Below are 24,029 nucleotides of genomic sequence, written 5' to 3' on the forward strand. Positions count from 1 at the left end.
TACAGTGCCATCTAGTGGTAAAAGTTTGTTAATTTTTTTCTGTCCACAATGCTTTCCCCTTGTTTGATAATATTTCATTCTGAGCAGTGGCTCTTTTTTTATAGCACTTTGAAACTTGTACTTCAATTATGATCACCCTGTATATTAATAAAATCATGGCCATTTAATAAAGATATCAAGTGTGAAATGTAACATTCAAAAGCAAGTAAGTATTTGTGCTGGTATTAAAGACTTGAATCTGTATAATGAGTATCAATGTGAGACTGACGAACCACATTGTATATTTTGATGAACTTTAGATACAGAAGAAGTTTATGAGGTGTTTTCCATGTTGTTTTTCTTGATGTAGATATAATCTAACCCCTTGACATTGTTGGTCCCACCAGACACATGGCTTGGGATCCTTATCCATTCTGGTTTTGGATGTCTTTCCTTCATCCTCTCCTTTCTGGTTTGTTCCTCTTCAGACCGATTTTCCCAAATATATGTTTTTGACCTGCAACAGTGGAATCTGTTTCAACTACAGAACTCCAATTGTATATAACATTTTGTCTTTCTGGTCCTGAAACTAATGGAATGATTGCACCTGTACAACACATAAAATGGAAAAAGAAATTCCAAAACCAAATCCTTCAGATGAGAAATCCCTACCCCAATAAAAGGTTGCTGGGTCTTACCCCCAAAGTATTTCTTTCCAGATAGTAAGTAATGTTTGGTAAAAATTGATCCAGGAGTTTACGAAGAGCATTTTACCCGAGGTTTTGTCCACATATGCACATGTCACCTATATATTGTAGTGCCCCCAGAATTTTATGAAAGTCTGGAGTCACTTGTGTTCCAGCTGCTTCGAACACACGCTATTTGAAAGTGGGTTGTAGCATAAACAGATACACACTGCCGCAGAACTTTATTTGTGCAGGCTAACCAAGAAAGAAGAGCAAAACCAGGCCAACAAGTGACGCGCTTGGTTGCAGCAAAGAGAAAAGAAAAACTTCCGACCCAGAATTCCATGGACGAATTTCATGCACGAGAAACATTGGTGATTCTTGTGTGTTGTGGAAAGACAACAGAAGAATAAAAATGATTATTATTAATAATGACTTGGTCTCGAGCAGACGGACATGTATATTAGCATTGTATCATTGAGAAAATGTGTTATTTAATTTGGTTGAATTCAGTCATGTGCGAATGCCCTCAGAAAGTGTGGGCTTACTGTTTAATGTGGCAGTGAAATGGTGTATTCAATTCTGAATATAGAATATGTTAACAGCAACTGAATTTTGAGACAGTCTTTATTTGGACTAGATAATAGGATTTTGGAATAGTCGATGAATTTTCACCTTCTTCAGAATATAAAATCTTCGGAGAAGAGTTTGATGCAAGCAGAAGATGCCGGAGCTGCGGTGAAGCTGAGCCTGTATCCGGCGTTAAAGTAAGGTCACACTGATAGTGCAAGATCGCGGCTCTAAGTTTTAGAGAGGATACAATGGGGTACCGCAATATCTCATATATATTTAACAAATTTCAAACATATTTGTTATGCGAGTTTTACTGCATGAACACAAAAATGTAGTGAGTGATAAACTTTTTTTTTTATCATCGTTTTGTGGAGGATGTCAGTGAGAAAGTGTCTTGTAAATGTTTGAAATTATGTGTAAAATTTGTTGCAAATGACTAAGTGCTCTCATTCTTAAATACTGGATGAATATAGTCTGGCTACCTGTGAATTGTACACTACACTTCTTTTTCACCCCCATCCCTTTTGGAGGTAGTATTGTGGTATTATGTAAAAGTTTGAAGTAAATTGGTCAAATATTTTTTAAGATTTTTGTAAGCAACAATTCATTGTTAGTGAAAAATCTTGAAAAATGATTGACCAATTTAATTCAAATTTTTAGACAGTGCTCTAATAAAAAATTCATAATGACATTGTGTAAATATTATTTAAATGACAATTTGCAGGTTTACTGTTAAAACTGACAACAAGAAAGAAAATGCAATGCTTTGTTGTGCTGTGCTGTGAAACTGTGCAGTTTCATTAACTTTTTGATGTCAGTTTTAACTATGATAGCAAGGCATTTAAACCATAGACAAATGGTTCCTCTCACATATATTCTCTCTCTTTACATGTAATTTTAAACAAAACTTGTAAACAAAACTTGTAAACAAAACAATGTACTGTTTCGCTTTCTTTGTCACAGTTGATTTTAACTGAAATTAGGAAAGTAGCTTTTGTGGCTTATTGACTTGTGATTAGAATACTATTGTGGAATTTGAATATTTCAAAATGTTGTAAACCTACCTGTTCGCAGATGAAAACTATGCATAATACTGTCATTGAAGCTACTGTCCTCACAGATCAATCAGCGAGTGGTCTCTCTCATATCCTGTATACCAATGACACCAAGCATTTTCCCATTCATTTTAAGCGACTTCAGCTGTCAAACAATGTTTTGTTTGCAATAACAATAAACAAGGCTCAAGGTCAGTTGTACTTTCCAGGAAGTAAGTAATAAGCATACCAAGTTTGGTTGAAATGAACCCAGTGGTTTAGAAAATGTGAAACATACATAATACATAGATCCACTTTTATAATGTGTATGGATATAAAACACCATTCTGAACCCTATACAATGTGTACAGAACACGAATTTGTATTCGAAACTATATTTATTCCTACTATTCTTTTTATGAATTTCACAGTTCATCTTATTGGCTTATACTATTAAAAAAAACATAACATTACAAGGTACTGTGAACCAATCATTAGATCCTCAAAGAGGCTTCTGGAAAATGTTCAGCTATCAGCTTTGCATTATATTCAGCAATGACTTGCTGCTTATGAAACTAGATTGTTATGGGTCCGGGATTTGGCCTTAACATGTTACTGACCTGTAATTGGTAGCCTCTCCCTCAGTAGCATTTCTTCTTGATCATCTCAAAGCTGTTAGTTGTCATAAGTGTGGCATGGTGTCCATTCAATAATGTACACTTCACCATCATTTTAGTTGACAATTCACACTTTTTTCCTCTCAGATTTTGGATATTAGTGGTAGTGACCAGTTCAATAATTATGAATGTTAATTAGTGTAAGTTTGTTTATTGGGTCCAACAAAAGCTAGTTTCGATGGCCATAACACTGTACACCCATGACGATCACAACGCAGTTCAGAATGTCCATTAATTTAAGTGGCAAAAGTCATGTGAAAGTAATCAAATATTGAACCTCACGACTTTTGCAAGAAATATATTGCACATTCTTGCATTCAGAACACACATAATGTAAATATAAGTTAAAAGAAAAAAAAGAGGGAGTGTCCAGGACACTGTGGACTGAACTTGACAAGGCTTCCAATCTGCCTCTTTTATAAGTTTACAATAATACATTGTTGTTTGTTTGATTTACCCAAATTACAAATAAAGTTTTATCTCTCTAAGTAGATGAATAATGCATGGAAATTCATTTAAACATAAACCATTGGTTACAGTAATAATTTCTGTTGCTTTATACTGATTAATTTGTGTAAATAAGGGATTCTATTTCAATAACAATGTTTTACCTAAGTTGTTAATTACTTTGAAATTGAGTGCAAGTGTTGTCAACATATTGTTGTCGCTGGTTGCAAGAACATTTAATTTATTCCTACAGCCTTTCAATCTATTTTTTCAGGAAGCTAGTAAACATGTATATGGTTATATATGAACACTGATAACAAAACTTGAAATTACTGGTTTTTATAAATGACTAGCGAACCTGGCAATGCTTTACAATTGCTATATAATACATGGGAACTAGATATACATCCTAACATCCTTCTGCCACCTCACTCTCTTTCCATCTCCTCTTCCCCCTCTTGCTGTCCGTTATCTCCTCCCTTTCTTTCTGTCCATCACCTCCTTTACCTTCTCTAATCTCTATATCTGTTTTCTCCACTACCATCCCCCTTCTCTGTGCATCTCTTCTTCCACTCTCTCTCTCTGACCTTGAGCCTTGTTTATTGTTATTGCAAACAAAACCTTGTTTGACAGCTGAAGTCGCTTAAAATGAATGGGAAAATGCTTGGTATCATTGGTATACAGGATATGAGAGAGACCACTAGCTGATTGATCTGTGAGGGCAGTAGCTTCAATGACAGTATTATGCATAGTTTTCATCTGCGAACAGGTAGGTTTACAACATTTTGAAATATTCAAATTCCACAATAGTATTCTAATCACAAGTCAATAAGCCACAAAAGCTAATTTCAGTTAAAATCAACTGTGACAAAGAAAACGAAACAGTACATTGTTTTGTTCACAATTTTTGTTTAAAATTAAACGTAAAGAGAGAGAATATATTTGAGAGGAACCATTTGTCTATGGTTTAAATGCCTTGCTATCATAGTTAAAACTGACGTGAAAAAGTTAATGAAACTGCACAGTTTCACAGCACAGCACAACAAAGCATTGCATTTTCTTTCTTGTTGTCAGTTTTAACAGTAAACCTGTAAATTGTCATTTAAATAACGGGGAAGGAAGTCAGCCGTGCTCTTTCAAAGGAGCCATCCCGGCATTTACATGGAGTGATTTAGGGAAAATCAAGGAAAACCTAAATCAATATGGCTGGACGTGGGATTGAACCGTCATCCTCCCGAATGCGAGTCCAGTGTGCTAACCACTGTGCCACCTTGCTCAGTAATGAACTAGAAGTCAGTGGTGTTTGTTGCAGGTTTCCAATGCAAGTTATTTATGAGAGGTAATATTTTTAAGAGTTCCCACACAAACACTCATACAATGCCTGTGGTCGCACAGATTAAAGAACAACACATGTGCATACACTAGTTATGTGGATTCTGACTAGCAAGGAGACAATTAATCGTCACAGGTTGTGTTCAAAATGACCACTGGCGGCAGCAATGCATGCTTCCAGTCTGGTATGGAATGAATGCTGCACGTGTGCTAGCATTTCAGTGGAGATTTCCAAGCAGGCTGCAGTAGCATATCATTCGGGGTAGTTGATATATCCTAGTAGATGGCGTCTTTCAGCATTCCCCACGGAAAAAAGTCATTAGGTGTCAAATCCAGAGAACGGACTGGCCAAGGTACAGTCCAATCTAACAATTCACGAAGACATTCTCTAGTAGTTTGTGCATCATGTTGGTACCACAGGTTCCTCATAATCTCCAGAGGAACATCATCTAGCATCACTGGAAGACGGTCTGTTACGAAGCTGTTGTTAGCTGCAACGGGCAGAATACATGTATTGTTGGTGCTTCAGATTTTTGTGATTTCTTCTTCAGCACATCATTGTAGAAGTCGGCACAGAAACAGCTAAGTGAAAAATCCATGCAATTCGCTCATTTATTTATCCAAAAACATCAACTTTGAAATTTTCCTTCATGTGAGCTGTGTGTACGAGATTCGTGCTCCAATTTGAAATTCTTCATTCAGATCTTTTACTGTTCACATCTTTTCCATTTGTACTGTGATACACTGTGAAATTTCAAACATTCGCACCATGAACGTTTGAACATTTGCGAGTGCCACTACTATCATCAATTGTAGGCTTTAACATACTTGTGCTTTTTTTTTAAGTTTTGAGAACAGTAGGCCTGTCTTGATTCTAAACAATCATTATCTAAGTTCATTGCACAGGAACTATGGCTCAAAAAAATTTACTTGGCCATGCACTGGCTATATATTTACACTGGAGAATGGTTCATATTGGAAGGGATCCCCCATGGTATACAGTCACTGTAAAGGAACTTCTAAAGAAATAAGGACTACTGCATAATAGGTGTAAAACAAAGCGTAGGACTATAAATAGATAGTTGCTGAATGAAATACATTTGGCTGTTAAGAGAGCAATGTGTGAAGCCTTCAATGGCTAATGTAGCAGAATGCTGCCAAACGATCTTTCACAGAACACAAATAACTACTGGTTGTATGTAAAAGCTGTTTGTGACAACAAAGTTAGTGTCCAGTCCCTAGTGAATGAGACAGAAACTGAAATTGAGGGTAGCAAAGCAAAAGCTGAAATGCCTAACTCCATTTTCAAATGTTCCTTTACAAAGGAAAATCCAAGAGAATTGACCCAATTTAATCCTACCGCTGACAAGATGAGTAAAATATATATTAGTGTCACTGGAGTTGAGAAACAGCTGAAATCGTTGAAATTGAACAAAGCTCCAGGGCCCTATGGAGTCCCTATCAGATTCTACATCAAATTTGCGGCTGAGTCAGCCCCTCTTCTAATTATAATCTACTGTAGATCCTCTGAAGAGAAAACCATGCCCAGTTCTTGCAAAAAAGAACAGGTCATACCCATCTACAAGAAGGGTAGCAGAAGTGATCCACAAAATTATCATCCAACATCTGGACATTGATTTGTTGTAGAATCTGAGAATATACCGTGAGCTTAAACATAATGATGTATCTCCAACAGAGTGACCTCCTCCGTGCCACTCAGCATGGATTCCAAAATCATCAATCAAGTGAAACCAAACTTGGACTTTTCTCACATTACATGTTGAAAGCCTTATATCACGGCAGTCAGGTGAATGCAGTATTTCTTGATTTCCAAAAAACATTTGACGCCATTACAAACCTATGCTTATTGTCAAAAGTATTATTATTTGGAGTGTCAAGTGAAATTTGTGACTGTACTGAGAATTTTTTGGTAGGAAGGAAACAGCATGTTATGTCGATGGAGTCACCATCAAATGTAGAAGCAACTTTGGGTGTTCCCCAGGGAAGTATGTTGGGATCCTTGCTGTTCACCTTGAATACTAATGACCTTGCAGGCAATATTAATAATAACTTCAGATTTTTGCAGAAGATGCAGTTATCTGTAAGGAAGTACTGTCTGAAAGAAGCTGCATAAATATTGGCATACCTTGATAAGATTTCAAAGTGGCGCAAACACTGGCAACTTGCTTTAAATGTTCAAAAATGTAAAACTGTGCACTTTACCAAACAAACAAATTCAGAATCCTACGACTACAATATCAGTGAGTCACTGCTGGAATTGGCGACCTCATACAAATCTCTTACTGTAACACTTTGTGGGGATATAAAATGGAATGAACACACAGGTTCACTCATGGGTAAAGCAGGTGGTAGACTTTCATTTACAGCTAGAATAGTGGGGAAGTGTAACTAGGCTACAAAGGAGATTGCTTAAAAATCAGTGTGACCGGTTCTAGAATATGGGTTAAGTGTGTGGGACCCATACTGAATAGGACTAACAGGGGATATTGATGATATACAGAGAAGGGCAGTACGAACGGTCAGGGGTTTGTTTGACCCATGGGAAGGGGTCACTGAGATGTTGAAAGAACTGAACCGGCAGACTTTTGAAGATAGGCACAACCTATCCCAAGAAAGTCTCATAACAAAGTTTCAAGTTCAAGAACTGACTTTAGATAATGACTCTAGGAATATACTTCAACCCACTACATATCACTTACACAGGGATAGTGAGGAAAAGATTAGAATAATTGCAGCACACACAGAGGCATTCAGCCACTCTACCTGTGCTATGTACATTAATGGAATGGGAAGAAACCATAATAACTGGTACAATGGAATGTACCTCTGCCATGCACTTAACGGTGGTTTGCAGAGCACAGATGTAGATGCAGAAGTAAGTGTACTTGTGCATATTTAGTATTCCATCCATGAAAAATGGGCCTTGAGCGGATGGTTCACTATCTCTTGCCATATATATTTAATGGGCACTGACTTTCCACCTGACGAAGTCAACAGACTAGCAGTGCAAGTTTCGGTAGTTTACCTGGCAATACAGGTAAAAAAAAAAAAGGCTTCATCATACATGATACATCTGGAGCATCCTGCCTTAACGCCTACATATAGCAACTAACATGATTTTCACAATAGTTTTCACACAGCTCTTGATGGTCAGGGATATGATGGGGATGAAGAATTTAAAATAGTGGCACTTCTTGGCCCTGGTTTACATGTATATGAATGTATGTAATTTCTGAAAAGTTACCAGGAATCAGGTATATACCTGTAACTACTGTAATAAAATAGGATATGACCGAACCTTTCCTCAACTTGAGAAGTATGCAATACCACCTTCATTATGGTCAGATTCAGTCTTGTTTTTGTTTAACCAGTACATCATTCATTACTGCACATGTTTACAATTGTTTCCAATACTTGAGTGTAAATTTTGCTATAAATAAACAAAAAAGTATATGTATGAATATGTTCACTTTATGCAAAGATGCACCTTCAAAATTGGTTTCCAAAAATTTAACACCACATCCTGTTAACACAAAACTACATTATTTGGTCATAATTTCAATAGACTATTTCAAGTATAGATAAAAATTATGTCACCATTTATATTTATACATAATCAATATTGCAACATAACAGGCTGTTTCCAGTATTAACATTTGCAAATGTTTTAACCTTTGTTGTCAGCCATAAATCTTCACAAAAATACCTGTCCCCACGAAACATTCAGTACACTAAATTTGGTGAATAATCTAAAAATGGGAGCTACATGGACATATTTTTGACTAATTGAAAGTTCTACAAGCTTCGAGAAAACAGTCCATCTTGTGTCACTGTTCACAGATACCACCTGCATCAGACTGTTTTTGATGTGGATTGTGTTAATACGTGTTAAGCTCTCTGCAGTGCGTGTGGCAGATAGACAATGAGAATTTCTATGGTTAAATGGGTTAAATGTTGAGATTTTCATGCAGAAACATGAAACTGCGTGTCAAATTTTATGTGGAATGATAAATAAATCACACTTTCTGACGGCATACCTATTAACTCCACACCATGCCATTTACATTGTGGACATCAAATATGATATGCAACATTTTAACACCTCTGGACACTGATGCCTTATTAAAAAGCTACATGAGCCATTTACAGTTGTCTGATATCGCCTTTCTTGCACTTGAATTTACATTGCCCGTTAAACTGTGAATGTTTTTATGCAACGCCAACATGAACTATAAACAGAAATTTCTTATTTCTAAAGCAAGGGAGGGGGGTGTCATACCACAAAACAAGAAACAAAGATAATTTTCATAGAGACACACAAAAAAGCTAAACATTCGATATGCGAACCAAGAGTGATGCAGCAGACGTCAATATGGTAATTGAATTCTTGCCATAGCTGTCCCCGCACAGCATCAACTATGACAGTTGCTTCGTGTATTCTCTCCCAGAGCTCTGCTACATCACATCGTAGAGGCGGTACATACACCAGATCTTTAATGTGCCCCCACAGAAAAAAGTCACATGGAGTGAGATCTGGTGATCAGCAAGGCCATTTCATGAAACAGCTGTCCCCGTCTTTAGCATGGCCGATCCATCAATGCGGCAGTTCCGTGTTCAGGTACCCACGAATTTCATGATTAAAATGGGGTGGAACCCCATCCTGCTGAAAGTTGAACAGAGAGTCCGACTGCATTTGAGGTATCAGCCATTGCTGCAACATGTCCAAGTAGGAATATCCAGTGACAGTGTTTTCGGTGAAGAAGAATGGCCCATTCAGTTTTTGACATGACAAGGCACAAAACACATTTACCTTTGGGGAATCACACTCAGATGCTTTGTACCTCAGGTTCAACAATTATGCCTGTTCACTTTCCCATTAGCGTGAAAAGTGGCTCTGTCGCTAAAAATGAAGCAATCAAGAATGCCATCCCCATCCTCATTCAATTGTTGCAGCTGTGAACAAAACTCAAAAAGCTTGTCTTTGTCGTCGTCACTGAGCTTCTGCTATAGTTATAATTTAATGGTTTAATAGACAGCTTCTGTCGCAGGACTTTCCATACTGTCATTGGAGCCATTATGAGTTCACGGGATGCACGACACACTGATTTCTTTGGATTCGTTATGAATATGTCTTGTACATGCTCCACATTCATTTCACTCACACTGGGATGTCCGCTTCTTTGCCGGGCACACACAACCTGTAACAAATGTGTTGTGCCAGTGGTAAATGGCCTTCCTTGTTGGTGGCTTCTTACCATACTTGGTTCTAAATATTAGTTAACAGCTGCAGCACACTTGTTTTCGTCGAACTCCAACACACAGAGAGCTTGCTCCACACCTGACCTCACCATGTTTGCGACCAGCACTGACTATTGGCAAATTAGCAAACTACGCCCTGGCGCAGTATACATGAAAAAAACTTCCAGGGTTTTTCTTCAAAATGATATATGTGTGATATCTGTACAATGTTTGGTTCTTGTGCAACAAATAATTGAAAGTGTTCCTGGATTTTGTGTACACCCTGTACTTTGTACTGCATTGCAATGAACACAATTAAAGAATTGTATAAATTTAGAGTAGTGCTAAAACAATTTTTAATAACATACAGCCTCTATAGCATTAAAGAATATCTGATATGGAAAGTAAAACTATTTACATGTATCAAAGAAAAGATAATTGTATTTATTTGTAAGTTTGTAAATAATTTCAATATAAGACATGTTATTGTAAGTATCCATGGCTAAGAATTGATTACATCCAAACAATGTATACTGTTAATAGGTGAAGAAAGAGATTGACTGACTGATTCTTGCAGAACACTTCTGCAGATTAAAAACTTTTTTCACGATAGGTGCATTGCCCCGTAAGACAAGAGCATTGCACAGTACACTAGCAATCCCTTGTTCAAGTCAAGATAATCAGTAAAATTTGTAAGTGCACAGCAAGCAGAACTGAGCTTTTTGTTTAATTTGTTGATAGTACTGATGTCAACTCACTTCATTGTCAAATCTCACACGTGGAGCCTCACCCAGTGGATGCCCATTGATCTTTACTTGCGGCATGTGTCAATTTCATTTGTTTGGACCTGCACAATATGAGTGTCTTTCTAAAATTGTGTGTCAAGCTGCTTGCTACAGGGAGGTGTTCCTGTCCTTTATGAGCATATTTGTATCATCAACAAGCATCACAGATTTTGAAGATTCCTCCGATTTCTTTCTTAAATTATGGAAGTAGATTAAGATCATGAGTGGACCAAATCCTAAATTTTGCATAATGCCATTTTTTAAGAAATGGATCCATAATAGGAAGTCACTTGTGTACCTCCTCTTTCATATACGGGTATTGTTATTGCATATTTGAATCTTTCAGAAAATACGCCATGATCATTGACTGATTAGGCCTACAAAGATAACTTTAAGGAATTGTTTAGTTATTACAAGAATTCATTACTTTGGTTGATACCTTGTAATAGCCAGAAGAGTTAGTACTTTTTAGTAGCCTAGTGATTTTTGTTCTCTCTTCAACAGTTCAGCTGATATTGCTGTCCTTGGTACACTAGGCAATTCCCACCTAACTAGATCTAACTGATCTGCTTTTAATACTTAATTTTTGGTCCCCAAGTTTTCTCCTATTGTTAGGCAGAACCCCTTGAATTTGGTGGTAAATGATATAAATCTCACATCATTTATCTAGCAGCTATTGTTATCAAGATGTTGAACATTATTAACTTACATATCATATTGCTGAAGCTTGAAGCACCTGTTACCATTTTTTCCGTATCCGAGTATTAATTATGGGGTTCAAGAAACTCCATCCTCTACAGTACACAATGACTTCCTTTGTCTGTGGTATTCAGAAGGTGGGGTGTTTAAAAAATTGTTTTTGGCTAAAATAGTTTATTCATTTCATGCCTAGTTAACTACCAATGATGTCTTCGCTCCATTCTCTGAGTTTTTATTCATAGTGCTAGACTTTTGCTTCCTTATGATACAGTGAAGAATTTTGCTTCATCAGGTCTTAGACCTAGTTCACTGCATTAAATAAAGCCTGACAACATACTTTATCGCCAACATCAGCTATCCTTTTCCCCAGCTTCCACTGTAATTATCCCTGATGCATTGCAGATGAAAACTAAAATCATAATGTAGTAAGACTATACTTTTAGGAAACTATCACAAGATGAGAGCCACATCTATTTCATGAAAGAACACTGAATTTAGAAACAAATTATCGAATGCTGCCATGTTCTGTGTCACTGTTCTGTTGGGAAGGTTTTTGTGGGGAACAAATCAAAACTGCTCATCATCACCTCTTGGTGCGTTCAACTACTAGTATCCGAGATGAAATCAGTACTGAAATCACCGTATACAGTGGCTTCCCAGTTCTTTCTATTTTAGATATGGAATATGTCGGAAGGTTTACAAAAAAAATACTTTTCCTCTATGAAAACATGGCTAAATGAGAGCCATTCATATAACTGGATTTTCTTAAATCTCAACTACAACATAATTAGATTGATGTAACACAATCTTCTATATACTAGGTACTCACAAATTCGCCTACACAATAGTAGGATTTGCCAAGTAAAAATGATTTCAATTTGCTTTTAAAACATTCATTATCTACTAGTCCCTTTAATACTTTGGCAACCAAGCCAGTGTACGACTCAAGACCGCACCCGAGTATAGCTCGGTGCGAGCCACCTGTCGCTCGAAAACTGGACTCATTTCATATGAGAACAATGTATGGATGTCTCGCAATCTGTTCCTTGACAGGTGCTGGCTTCTGTTGTCAATTTCTAGAATTACTTTGAAAGAAACAGTAGCAAATGTAGCTGTTGTAACGACTGACTGAACCCTGTGTGTGCTCATGTTGTCATGAGTTTTTTGCATGAAATCATGAAGTTTTGCAGTTTGTTGTAATTCTAGAAAAATGCAGGTATGTCATGTTGGTTAAGTTAGTATGAAATTTTAGAAGCTCACAAGGAAGAATTCAATAATTCTGGATCGGAAGGAGGAATATCTCGGAGGCAAGAGGTTCAGGTTAAGTTAGTATGAAATTTTAGAAGCTAACAAGGAAGAATTCAATAATTCTGGATCGAAGGGAGAAATATCTCGGAGGCAAGACGTTCAAGAAAATTCATATTATAATAACCTGCAATCTGCTACTATTTATTGTCACTCAATATTGTTGCTACAGACACTGGTGCTGTAAGTACAATTTACTTCTGTTTTTATTTGTCTTAATCTTATATTTTTTAGAGATGAACCTCATGATGAAGAAGTATCCAACATGGGATATCAAGATTTGTCTCGAGGAGGCAAGACAATCCACTGGCAAAACAAGCAGGAAAGAAACAAAGTGATACTGCCTAGAATGCAACACACCTCTCTGTATGCCAGAAGACTTCAGATTTTTCTACACAAAAGACAATTATCTGCAAACTTGCTCAAGAACTCACCTCAAACCTTTTCTTTGGAAGAATAATTGAACTTTTTGTCATCATTATTGCAAAACTAGCCCATTTCCCCATGTCTTCACACGTGTGTGTTCAACACATACATTGAGCACACCACCTCCTTGCCCTCCCTGTGTCCACTTCATTCTCCCATCTCTACCTGCCTGGCTCCTCTTCCCCACTCTCTCTTTCTGTCTCTTCATCTCCTCCCCTCTCCTTTTGTGTCTGTCTCCATTTTCTACCTGCCCACTACACCTTCCACCTGCCTATTGCCTCTCTCCCTCCTCCCTTTTGCTGCTGTCCATCCCCTCCTCTATCCATCTTAAACTCCCCCCAGCCATCCTCATTCGCATGGGTAGCCCCTGCAATATAGTTCAATAAAGCAGCCTGCTATACTGACCTGTTCTGCCTGGCGGCCTGCATGACAGGAGCAAATAAAGGATTTCAAGCCCACCCTGGCAGACTTGTTGTGAGGGCAGTATCGGCCTGCTACTCCAACACACCTGTTATGCAGGGCAGCCTGAATGTTGGAGCCCAGAACACCTTCTCTTGCCCCTGACAAGTAGGCAGCCATAGAAAGCAACTTGATTACATAGGCCAGTACTGTTTCCACACAACATGCCTGTCATGCTAGGCAGCCTATATAACAGGGACTGGAAGAAAAACACATTTTAGCCCGTATCTCCAATCCTATTGGGGCTAGGAGCTTATAAACCTCACAGTGCTAATACTTGTGAGGCCTGCTGTTTCTGTGCCAGATTTGGTTGAAATCGGTCTGGGGGCTTGGGAGGGGATTCCAAGGATACAGTCTGTTTTATATATGTATAGCAGAGTGGTAATCTAACAAAGAACTAAAATGAAATATAAACTTTGAATCTTGGTCTGCTTTAGTGTTTGTTACCCTACAAGATATATAAAACACAAATATGCAAGTAATGTTATAAATGATGGCATTAACGGCTGGTTTTCTGGGCCCAAAATTTTTCTGAGTGGCTGGACCTCTAAGTGCTAAGTCACAAGGGAAGGGGTCAAATATTTTTGTGGCTGCATACTTCGTTGCTGTCTGTGAAAGAGTAAGGCTACACTGTGGACAGTGGGGCCATTTTTGTCCTATTCATAGAACCGTACTTATGATTGTTACTATTATTTTCAAAGTCACTGTTATTCGTGCAGGAGGATCATACAGACATACCATTGTTTCCTTGTCACATAGACTACTTTATGGAGAACATAAAAATAGGGCATCTCAGGCACTGGGAAGCAACTAAAAGAGCTGGAAACTTAGTCACTGGGACCGGACAGAATCCAACTCGCCTTTACACAGAGTACCCTTCGGGACTGGTCACTTGCTTACCTTGCATTTATCATCAGCCTCTCACACAGCGCAGAGACCCAAGGGACTGGAAACAAGCACAGGTGCTTCCCATATTCAAGAAGAGTGAAAGTACCAACCTGCAAAATTATGAACCGATATCCTCAACATGAGTTTGCAGCGGAATTCTGGAGCATATTGTAAGCCTGAATATGATATATTGCCTTGAGAAAGAAAAGCTTTTGTCCACAAATCAGTGCATATTTAAAAAGCATCACTCGTATGAAACTCAGCTTGTCCTTTTCTTTATGATATACTGCGAACCATGGGTGAAGGACAAAATGTGTAATCCATATTCCCAGATCTCAAGAAAGTGTTTCTCACAGCGTTAATGAAGATCCAAGCATACGGAATAGTCTCTCAGATATATAGGTACCTCAAGAACTTTTTAAGTGACAGAACCCAGTATGTTGTCCCAGATGGCAAGCTTTCAAACTAGACAATGGTATCACATGGAGATCACCAGGGATGTGTGGCAGGAACGCTGTTCTATGTATACATAAGCATCGGGTAGACCCGTGGTCTAGGGGTAGCGTCTTTGATTCATAATCAAAACGTCTTCGGTCCCGGGTTCAATCCCTGCCACTGCCTAAATTTTGATAAATAATCAGCATTGGCGGCCGAAGACTTCCAGCATAAGAAGTCAGCCTCATTCCGCCAACGGCCTTGTCAAAGAGGGCGGAGGAGCGGATAGAGGTTCAGGGCACTATCTTGTCCTGTTGTTGTTGTTGTCTTCAGTCCTGAGACTGGTTTGATGCAGCTCTCCATGCTACTCTATCCTGTGCAAGCTGCTTCATCTCCCAGTACCTACTGCAACCTACATCCTTCTGAATCTGCTTAGTGTACTCATCTCTCGGTCTCCCTCTACGATTTTTACCCTCCACGCTGCCCTCCAATGCTAAAGGGGTGGGAAATTGCCCCTAAAGGCGGAAGAATCAGCAATGATCAACAACATGAGGATGCAGAAGGCAATGGAAACCACTGCATTAAAGACACGTAACGTGTATCCACAGGACATGTGACCTGTAATTGAAGAAGTGTCATGATGATCTCTCCATTGGCAAAAGATTCCGGAATAGTCCTCCATTCGGATCTCCGTGAGGGGACTGCCAAGGGGGAGGTTACCATGAGAAAAAGATAGAATAATCAATGAAAGGATAATGTTCTACGAGTCGGGGCGTGGAATGTCAGAAGCTTGAACGTGGTAGGGAAACTAGAAAATCTGAAAAGGGAAATGCAAAGGCTCAATCTAGATATAGTAGGGGTCAGTGAAGTGAAGTGGAAGGAAGACAAGGATTTCTGGTCAGATGAGTATCAGGTAATATCAACAGCAGCAGAAAATGGTATAACAGGTGTAGGATTCGTTATGAATAGGAAGGTAGGGCAGAGGGTGTGTTACTGAGAACAGTTCAGTGACCGAGTTGTTCTAATCAGAATCGACAGCAGACCAACACCGACAACGATAGTTCAGGAATACATGCCAACGTCGCAAGCTGAAGATGAACAGATAGAGAAAGTGTATGAGGATATTGAAAGGGTAATGCAGTATGTAAAGGGGGACGAAAATCTAATAGTCATGGGCGACTGGAATGCAGTGGTAGGGGAAGGAGTAGAAGAAAAGGTTACAGGAGAATATGGGCTTGGGACAAGGAATGAAAGAGGAGAAAGACTAACTGAGTTCTGTAACAAGTTTCAGCTAGTAATAGCGAATACCCTGTTGAAGAATCACAAGAGGAGGAGGTATACTTGGAAAAGGCTGGGAGATATGGGAAGATTTCAATTAGATTACATCATGGTCAGACAGAGATTCCGAAATCAGATACTGGATTGTAAGGCGTACCCAGGAGCAGATATAGACTCAGATCACAATATAGTAGTGATGAAGAGTAGGCTGAAGTTCAAGACATTAGTCAGGAAGAATCAATACGCTAAGAAGTGGGATGCGAAAGTTCTAAGGAATGACGAGATACGTTTGACGTTCTCTAACGCTATAGATACAGCAATAAGGAATAGTGCAGTAGGCAACACAGTTGAAGAGGAATGGACGTCTCTAAAAAGGGCCATCACAGAAGTTGGGACGGAAAACATACGTACAAAGAAGGTGGCTGCTAAGAAACCATGGGTAACAGAAGAAATACTTCAGTTGATTGATGAAAGGAGGAAGTACAAACATGTTCCGGGAAAATCAGGAATACAGAAATACAAGTCGCTGAGGAATGAAATAAATAGGAAGTGCAGGGGAGCTAAGACGAAATGGCTGCAGGAAAAATGTGAAGACATCGAAAAAGATACGATTGTCTGAAGGACAGACTCAGCATACAGGAAAGTCAAAACAACCTTTGGTGACATTAAAAGCAAAGGTGGTAACATTAAGAGTGCAACGGGAATTCCACTGTTAAATGCAGAGGATAGAGCAGATAGATGGAAAGAATACATTGAAAGCCTCTATGAGGGTGAAGATTTGTCTGATGTGATAGAAGAAGAAACAGGGGTCGATTTAGAAGAGATAGGGGATCCAGTATTAGAATTGGAATTTAAAAGAGCTTTGGAGGACTTACGGTCAAATAAGGCAGAAGGGACAGATAACATTCCATCAGAATTTCTAAAATCATTAGGGGAAGTGGCAACAAAACGACTATTCACGTTGGTGTGTAGAATATATGAGTCTGGCGACATACCATCTGACTTTCGGAAAAGCATCATCCACACAATTCCGAAGATGGCAAAAGCTGACAAGTGCGAGAATTATCGCACAATCAGCTTAACAGCTCATGCATCGAAGCTGTTTACAAGAATAATATACAGAAGAATGGAAAAGAAAATTGAGAATGCGCTAGCTAACAATCAGTTTGGCTTCAGGAAAAGTAAAGGCATGAGAGAGGAAATTCTGATGTTACGGCTAATGATGGAAGCAAGGCTAAAGAAAAATCAAGACACATTCATAGGATTTGTCGACCTGGAAAAAGCGTTCGACAATATAAAATGGTGCAAGCTGTTCGAGATTCTGAAAAAAAAAAAAGCAGGGGTAAGCTATAGGGAGAGACGGGTCATATACAATATGTACAACAACCAAGAGGGAATAATAAGAGTGGACGATCAAGAACGAAGTGCTCGTATTAAGAAGGGAGTAAGACAAGGCTGTAGCCTTTCGCCCCTACTCTTCAATCTGTACATCGAGAAAGCAATGATGGAAATAAAAGAAAGGTTCAGGAGTGGAATTAAAATACAAGGTGAAAGGATATCAATGATACGATTTGCTGATGACATTGCTATCCTGAGTGAAAGTGAAGAAGAATTAAATGATCTGCTGAACGGAATGCACAGTCTAATGAGTACACAGTATGGTTTGAGAGTAAATCGGAGAAAGACGAAGGTAATGAGAAGTAGTAGAAATGAGAACAGCGAGAAACTTAACATCAGGATTGATGGTTACGAAGTCAATGAAGTTAAGGAATTCTGCTACCTAGGCAGTAAAATAACCAATGACGGACGGAGCAAGGAGGACATCAAAAGCAGACTCGCTATGGCAAAAAAGGCATTTCTGGCCAAGAGAAGTCTACTAATATCAAATATCGGCCTTAATTTGAGGAAGAAATTTCTGAGGATGTACGTCTGAAGTACAGCATTGTATGGTAGTGAAACGTGGACTGTGGGAAAACCGGAACAGAAGAGAATCGAAGCATTTAAGATGTGGTGCTATAGACGAATGTTGAAAATTAAGTGGACTGATAAGGTAAGGAACGAGGAGGTTCTACGCAGAATCAGAGAGGAAAGGAATATGTGGAAAACACTGATAAGGAGAAAGGACAGGATGATAGGACATCTGCTAAGACATGAGGGAATGACTTCCATGGTATTAGAGGGAGCTGTAGAGGGCAAAAACTGTAGAGGAAGACAGAGATTGGAATACCTCAAGCAAATAATTGAGGACGTAGGTTGCAAGTGCTACTCTGAGATGATGAGGTTAGCACAGGAAAGGAATTCGTGGCGGGCCGCATCAAACCAGTCAGTAGGCTGATGGAAAAAAAAAAAAAAAAAAAAAAAAAAAAAAAAAAAAAAAAAAAAAAAAAAAAAGAGAGAGAGAGAGAGCAACAATCTGACATATGGGATGAGAAGCAATCTCTGATTGATTGCTGATGATACTGTAGTGTATGGAAAAGTGTTGTCATTAAATGATTGTAGAAGGATAAGGATGACTTAGATAGAATTTCCATTTGGTGTGCTGAATGGCAGTTTGCTCTAAATTTAGCAAAATGTAAGTTAATGTAGATGATTATGTAAAACACTCCTGTAATGGTGGAATACGGTATTAGTGGTGTGCTGCTTGACACAGCCACACAGATTAAATATCTAGGCATGACACAGCAATGCTACATGAAATAGTACAAGCACGTAAGATTGATTGCAGGGAAGATGAATATTTGTCTTTGGCTTATTGGGATAATTCTGGGAAAGTGTAGCACATTTGTAACAGACACACTTTGTTACCCATTTTGAGCAGTGTTGAAGTACTTGGAATCTCCACCAAATCGGGTTATAGGAAAACATCAAAGCATTTCAGAGGCATGCTGCTGGATTTTTTAACGGTCAACATGCAAGTATTATGGATACTGAAGTCAAGTGGGAATCCCTGGAAGGAAGACAACATTATTTTTATGAAATGATACCAAGAAAGTTTAGAGAACCAGCATTCATGACTGACTGCAGAACAATTCTTCTGCCACAAACATGCATAATGTGTGAGGACAAGATAAGAGAAATTAAGCCTGAGGAGACATATAAACAGCCAACTTTTCCTTGTTGTCTGTGAATGGAACGGGAATCAGAATTAGAAGTGGTATAAGGCATCCTCTATCATGTTCTGTATGGTGGTGTGCAGAGTATGTAAATCTGTCAATTAAAATAATGAGTTTTTGAAAACATAATGCAACTGGATACATAAAGCATCTACAATCACAGAAGGAGAACACACGTATCAAAGGTATTATGTATGCAAGCTTTCGGTCCTGTGGCTCTTTCTTCTGGCAGAAGGGCTCAAAGAGGAGGAAGAAGGGTGATGGAAAAGGACTGGTAGGTTTAGCAAAAGGGTTAGGGTTCGGAAAAGTCACCGGGAACTTAGGGTCAGGGGAGAATCACCAGGCGAGATGAGAAGGAAAGACTGATTGTTGGGGCAAGATTTGAAAATCTGAGAACTTAAAGGTGGAAGATAAAGGAATACGCAAGTCGGAAAACACATGCTCGAGTTATTAAGAGTGAAAAGCTAAGTGCATTGTGTGTAACAGAGGTGGGAGGGGGACAGCAAAAACTAGACAGGTCAGAAAATGACAGATGCAGAAAACTTAAACAGAGTGAAGAAAGGAATAGTGACTGTGAAGGAATGCTGAGAGTAAAGAAATTAAATTAAGACGAGGCAGATGGCGAGAACCAAGGACATGTTGTGGCACCAGTTCCCATCTGCAGAGTTCTAAGAAACTGGCGTCTGGGTGAAAGGACATCCTCCTCTAGCATTACCTTTTCTCAACAGTAGTTATTGATATGAGTAATTTTTTTTTTTTTTTTTTTTTTTTTTTTTTTTTTTTTTTTTGGACAGTTCAGTAACATCTCAGTTGCTTTACTGAAAAATTTCATATACAGTATGTTATATTTCAATCTAAAATTTATGAAAAGGTATTTCTTTGTAAAATTTTTTAGTTTTGATGCTATAATCGATAAGCACTAGTTCTGAATGTACAGATAATTTATTTTTTGAAGCATTGGAATTGCGAATTATTTGCACACTTAAAATTTCTATTATTATTTACAAAATCCTCTACTGTTTACTAAGTTTATTTCTGGATTCATTTATGAAATAATAATCAAAATCAATACTGTAACAAAAACTAGTACAAATTCATTTATTAAGAAAAATCTAGTATATGTTTTGCCAGTTACAGGGCTAATATAGGTGGTAGGGGAGTGCATAGCGCAAGTCTTGAAGTGGGGATGGCCACAGGGATAGGAGCCATATGGTAGTGAGGTGTGTGCAGAAGGAACACAGGGTCTGAAAAGGATACTGTGGATATTGGGAGGGTGATGAAAAGCTTTTCTTGGCATGGTGGGCACATTTTCAGAAAGAACAGACATCATTTCAGGGCATGACTTCAGGAAATCTTGGCCTTGTCAAAGTACCTGATCAATACATTCAAGAATTAAACAACCCATATACCCATCACGTCAGAAAAAAAATCTAATACTGATGATAGTAGTGGAAGTATGTTGTTGTTGTTGTTGTTGTTGTTGTTGCAGACAGTGATTTGGTAGGCTGTAGTGATTCGTTAGGACCTGCTGATAATGATATTGGCGGTGCAGTATTGTTTTTCCTGTACGAAAATGTCCATGTAGATGAATCACAGAGTATGACACCAATGATGAAGACAGTATCAATCACTGAAGCAATGGATTTGGAAAGAAAAAATAATAAGCCAAAAATCTAGAGTATACACTGACTCCTTGCACAAGAGCACCAACTTTTAGAGTTTTTAGGTGGAACTACAAGAGTGTCAGACTTTTTATGCAATGTGAACAATGTGTTTAGTGATAATAATATCACTGAAACAAACTAGTATGTAGGACAAGCAATTATCAATGAAAACACATACAAGACAATTGATGAGACATAGATCCCTATCATTTGAAATAAAATTAAAATGTACTTAGTATTATGCATTGTAAGTGACTCACTAAAAACAAGTACTAGTCTAAAAGAGCCATCACAGAAACACCAAAGTTTAGAGAAAGTATGCCACTGAAAAGATTTTTGCAAATCATTATGTTTTTACATTTTGCAAATAGCAACACGATTGTCAAGATGAATATATTACATAAGTAACATCTGTGAAAAACTGTTGTAATAAAAATTCAGGGAAGCATGCAGAATGTTCGGAGATGCCCATTACAGACTTGTGGGACATGTAGAGAGGAGTGAGTACACAATATTTTGAACAGGAACCTGCATCTGAAAACATGATGGTTAATGCGACCACTGTTGCTAGGTGTGACACAGTACAGCACTTCTTTTACAGTTCCGCACATTAATAACCAAAGAAAGTGCTTGTGTACTCGTTGACATGTTATCTTCAACACAATGCAGTAAGGCCTCTTCCACTTTGGGTGTTTGGCATCTCCTTAGAGTACCTGTCACACCTGGTGACAGTGAAGGTACCCCTTTCTCGAAGCTGCTGCATAATTGTGGCAAAATTGGTATGCGATGGAGTCATATGTTGTGGATAATGATACTGATAAAGGTGATGAGTAGCTCTTCCATTACCCTGAGCTTGCCACACAGAAGGACCATGACAGTGTATTCTACAAATGTGTACTCAACCATGCTGCTCTAACACTCGCAGACACATGAATCAGGCTAAAACCAAGTCAGAAAGCTAGGATAGAAGTCAAATGACATCAGTCAATCTAATGTAAACACGCCACAATAACTTCCCTGTCGCACAACTACCTAACAATCATGTTTTTGAAATAGCTGTAGCACAGAAATGGTATGAGCCCAGACATGGGTTGAAATTCAATATATCGTCTACTGAGTCCCCTTCCCAACCTGCAGAAGTTTATAGTTGCAATTTCTAATCATCCAGTATGTAATGGAAGAGAGCATCATTATCGATGAATCGTAAATTAAATTTAAGGGGTCTTATAAACAATTTAATCCCTCGAAGGGTGAGACTTGGGATAAATTTTTTTAAACTGTGCATGTCATCATTTAGCAATTGCTATAATTTTAAAATATATTTAGGAAACAATAACACAGATATTGGTTACAATGCCCGTGAACTGTTATAGTGGAGCTGTCAAAGTCAGTACTTAATAAAGGATACAATTTTTGTATGGATAACTGGTATTCTTTAACGAAACTGTAATTTTAATTCAAAATTGGACAAACTTTATTTGGACAGTATATTTAGAAACAAAAAATATGCCTGTGGATTTTGTTAAACCAAAATTAAAAAAGGGGGACTGCATAATGACAACTTGCAACAACATATTAGCACTGAAGCGGAAGGATAAAAGGGATGTCCACATTATCTCTACAAAGCACGAAATTGTAGAAATGAATAAACACAATGGAAGTCAATGAAACCCCACTTTCAACCAAAATGTATTAAAACAGGTGAACAATTGGTATTGACTTCCAAGATCAGACATTGACAGGTTTCACTGTTATAAGAAAATACTTGAGAGGGTACTGGATTTTTTTTCTTTCTTTTCTATTCAACATATTTGATATGGCACTTTATTATAATCATGCAGTCACTACAACAAAAACAATGAGAAAAAGAATCAGAGCTACACCAAGTAGAGACTTCAAATAGAGGTATTATTGCAAAAGATGCCATCACAAGTTTGTAGAAGAAAAGACCATTATCGATCAGATATATATATATATATATACTAGACTACACATGCAACATTGGGGTCACATTCTGAAATATATAGATCCCATACCATTGAAAAACCATCCACCAAAATGAGGGAATGTGAAAACTGTTGAGTCATGTTATGTAAACCTCAATGTTTGAAACAGCTGCACACAGATGAAGGTTACAAATTGTCTACGAGTGTTCTCAAAACATAATTAATTTAAACTAAGTATTAATTCACAAATTGTTGCCGATACATTATCAACTCGCAAATAACAAATCATTTTTGTTCACTGATGATTCCATCATATTTACTTCCCATATGTCTTAATACTACTGGTCGTGGCTGAACAATGTTTGTTATTTCACAAATCCTTATGTGGCGTATACGTGCCACACAATACATACATTTTGTGCAGGTTCAAGTGCCTGACTAAACAGCTCATTAGTTCAACATGTGACTGACATTCTTGCTTACTATGGCCTAAGAAATCAAAAGATAGCAGGCAGGCTAAGGGTTTAATTATGTAATTCAGTTCTTGTGTAACTTTTGTAACCTGGCCTTGTGGGTCTGACTTTAAGAGAGAGTTTTAGCTATTCCCAATATAATGTGACAGACCTATGAACAAGCATGCCATAGTTTCTTATTCATTTAACTGCACTAATATTGTGTGCACGAGAAAGCATATTGCAGATGTCATACAATGTCTTTCCTAAAACCCTGTAGGGTTTTTCATAACACTTTCTTTTTGACAAGAAAGTTTTCAAATCTAAGTATAATAATTTTCTCTAATACTTTACGTAAGATCATGATTAAACCGATTGGTTGGTGGTTTGACTTGTAAATTTTAATTTAGATGGAAACAACTTTTTAAGCTGTCAGTGAACAGCTGAACCTGAGCAGTTATGAGAGTATTTGGATCTTTTTAAGATAATGGAGGAATCATCATCCCATCCAGTAGGGTCTTTGTGTTTTACTTTGAATTGTATCTGACAATATACACTGATTTTTGTACCAATAAGGAGTTCTATAATCATC

At 38.0% G+C, this 24,029-nt stretch overlaps 1 long non-coding RNA gene across 1 annotated transcript; it reads right to left on the reverse strand.

The window, feature by feature from the left end:
* Positions 1-258: 258 nt before the first annotated feature.
* On the reverse strand, positions 259-15,260 carry LOC126278333 (uncharacterized). The gene is made up of 2 exons (XR_007550691.1): positions 14,562-15,260; positions 259-496 (listed from the first exon to the last, which is right to left on the reverse strand). It is a non-coding gene; the product is annotated as an uncharacterized LOC126278333 (long non-coding RNA).
* Between the last annotated feature and the right edge of the window lie 8,769 nt (positions 15,261-24,029).

The sequence above is a fragment of the Schistocerca gregaria genome, chromosome 6 (assembly GCF_023897955.1).
Source record: "Schistocerca gregaria isolate iqSchGreg1 chromosome 6, iqSchGreg1.2, whole genome shotgun sequence".
NCBI lineage: Eukaryota > Metazoa > Arthropoda > Insecta > Orthoptera > Acrididae > Schistocerca > Schistocerca gregaria.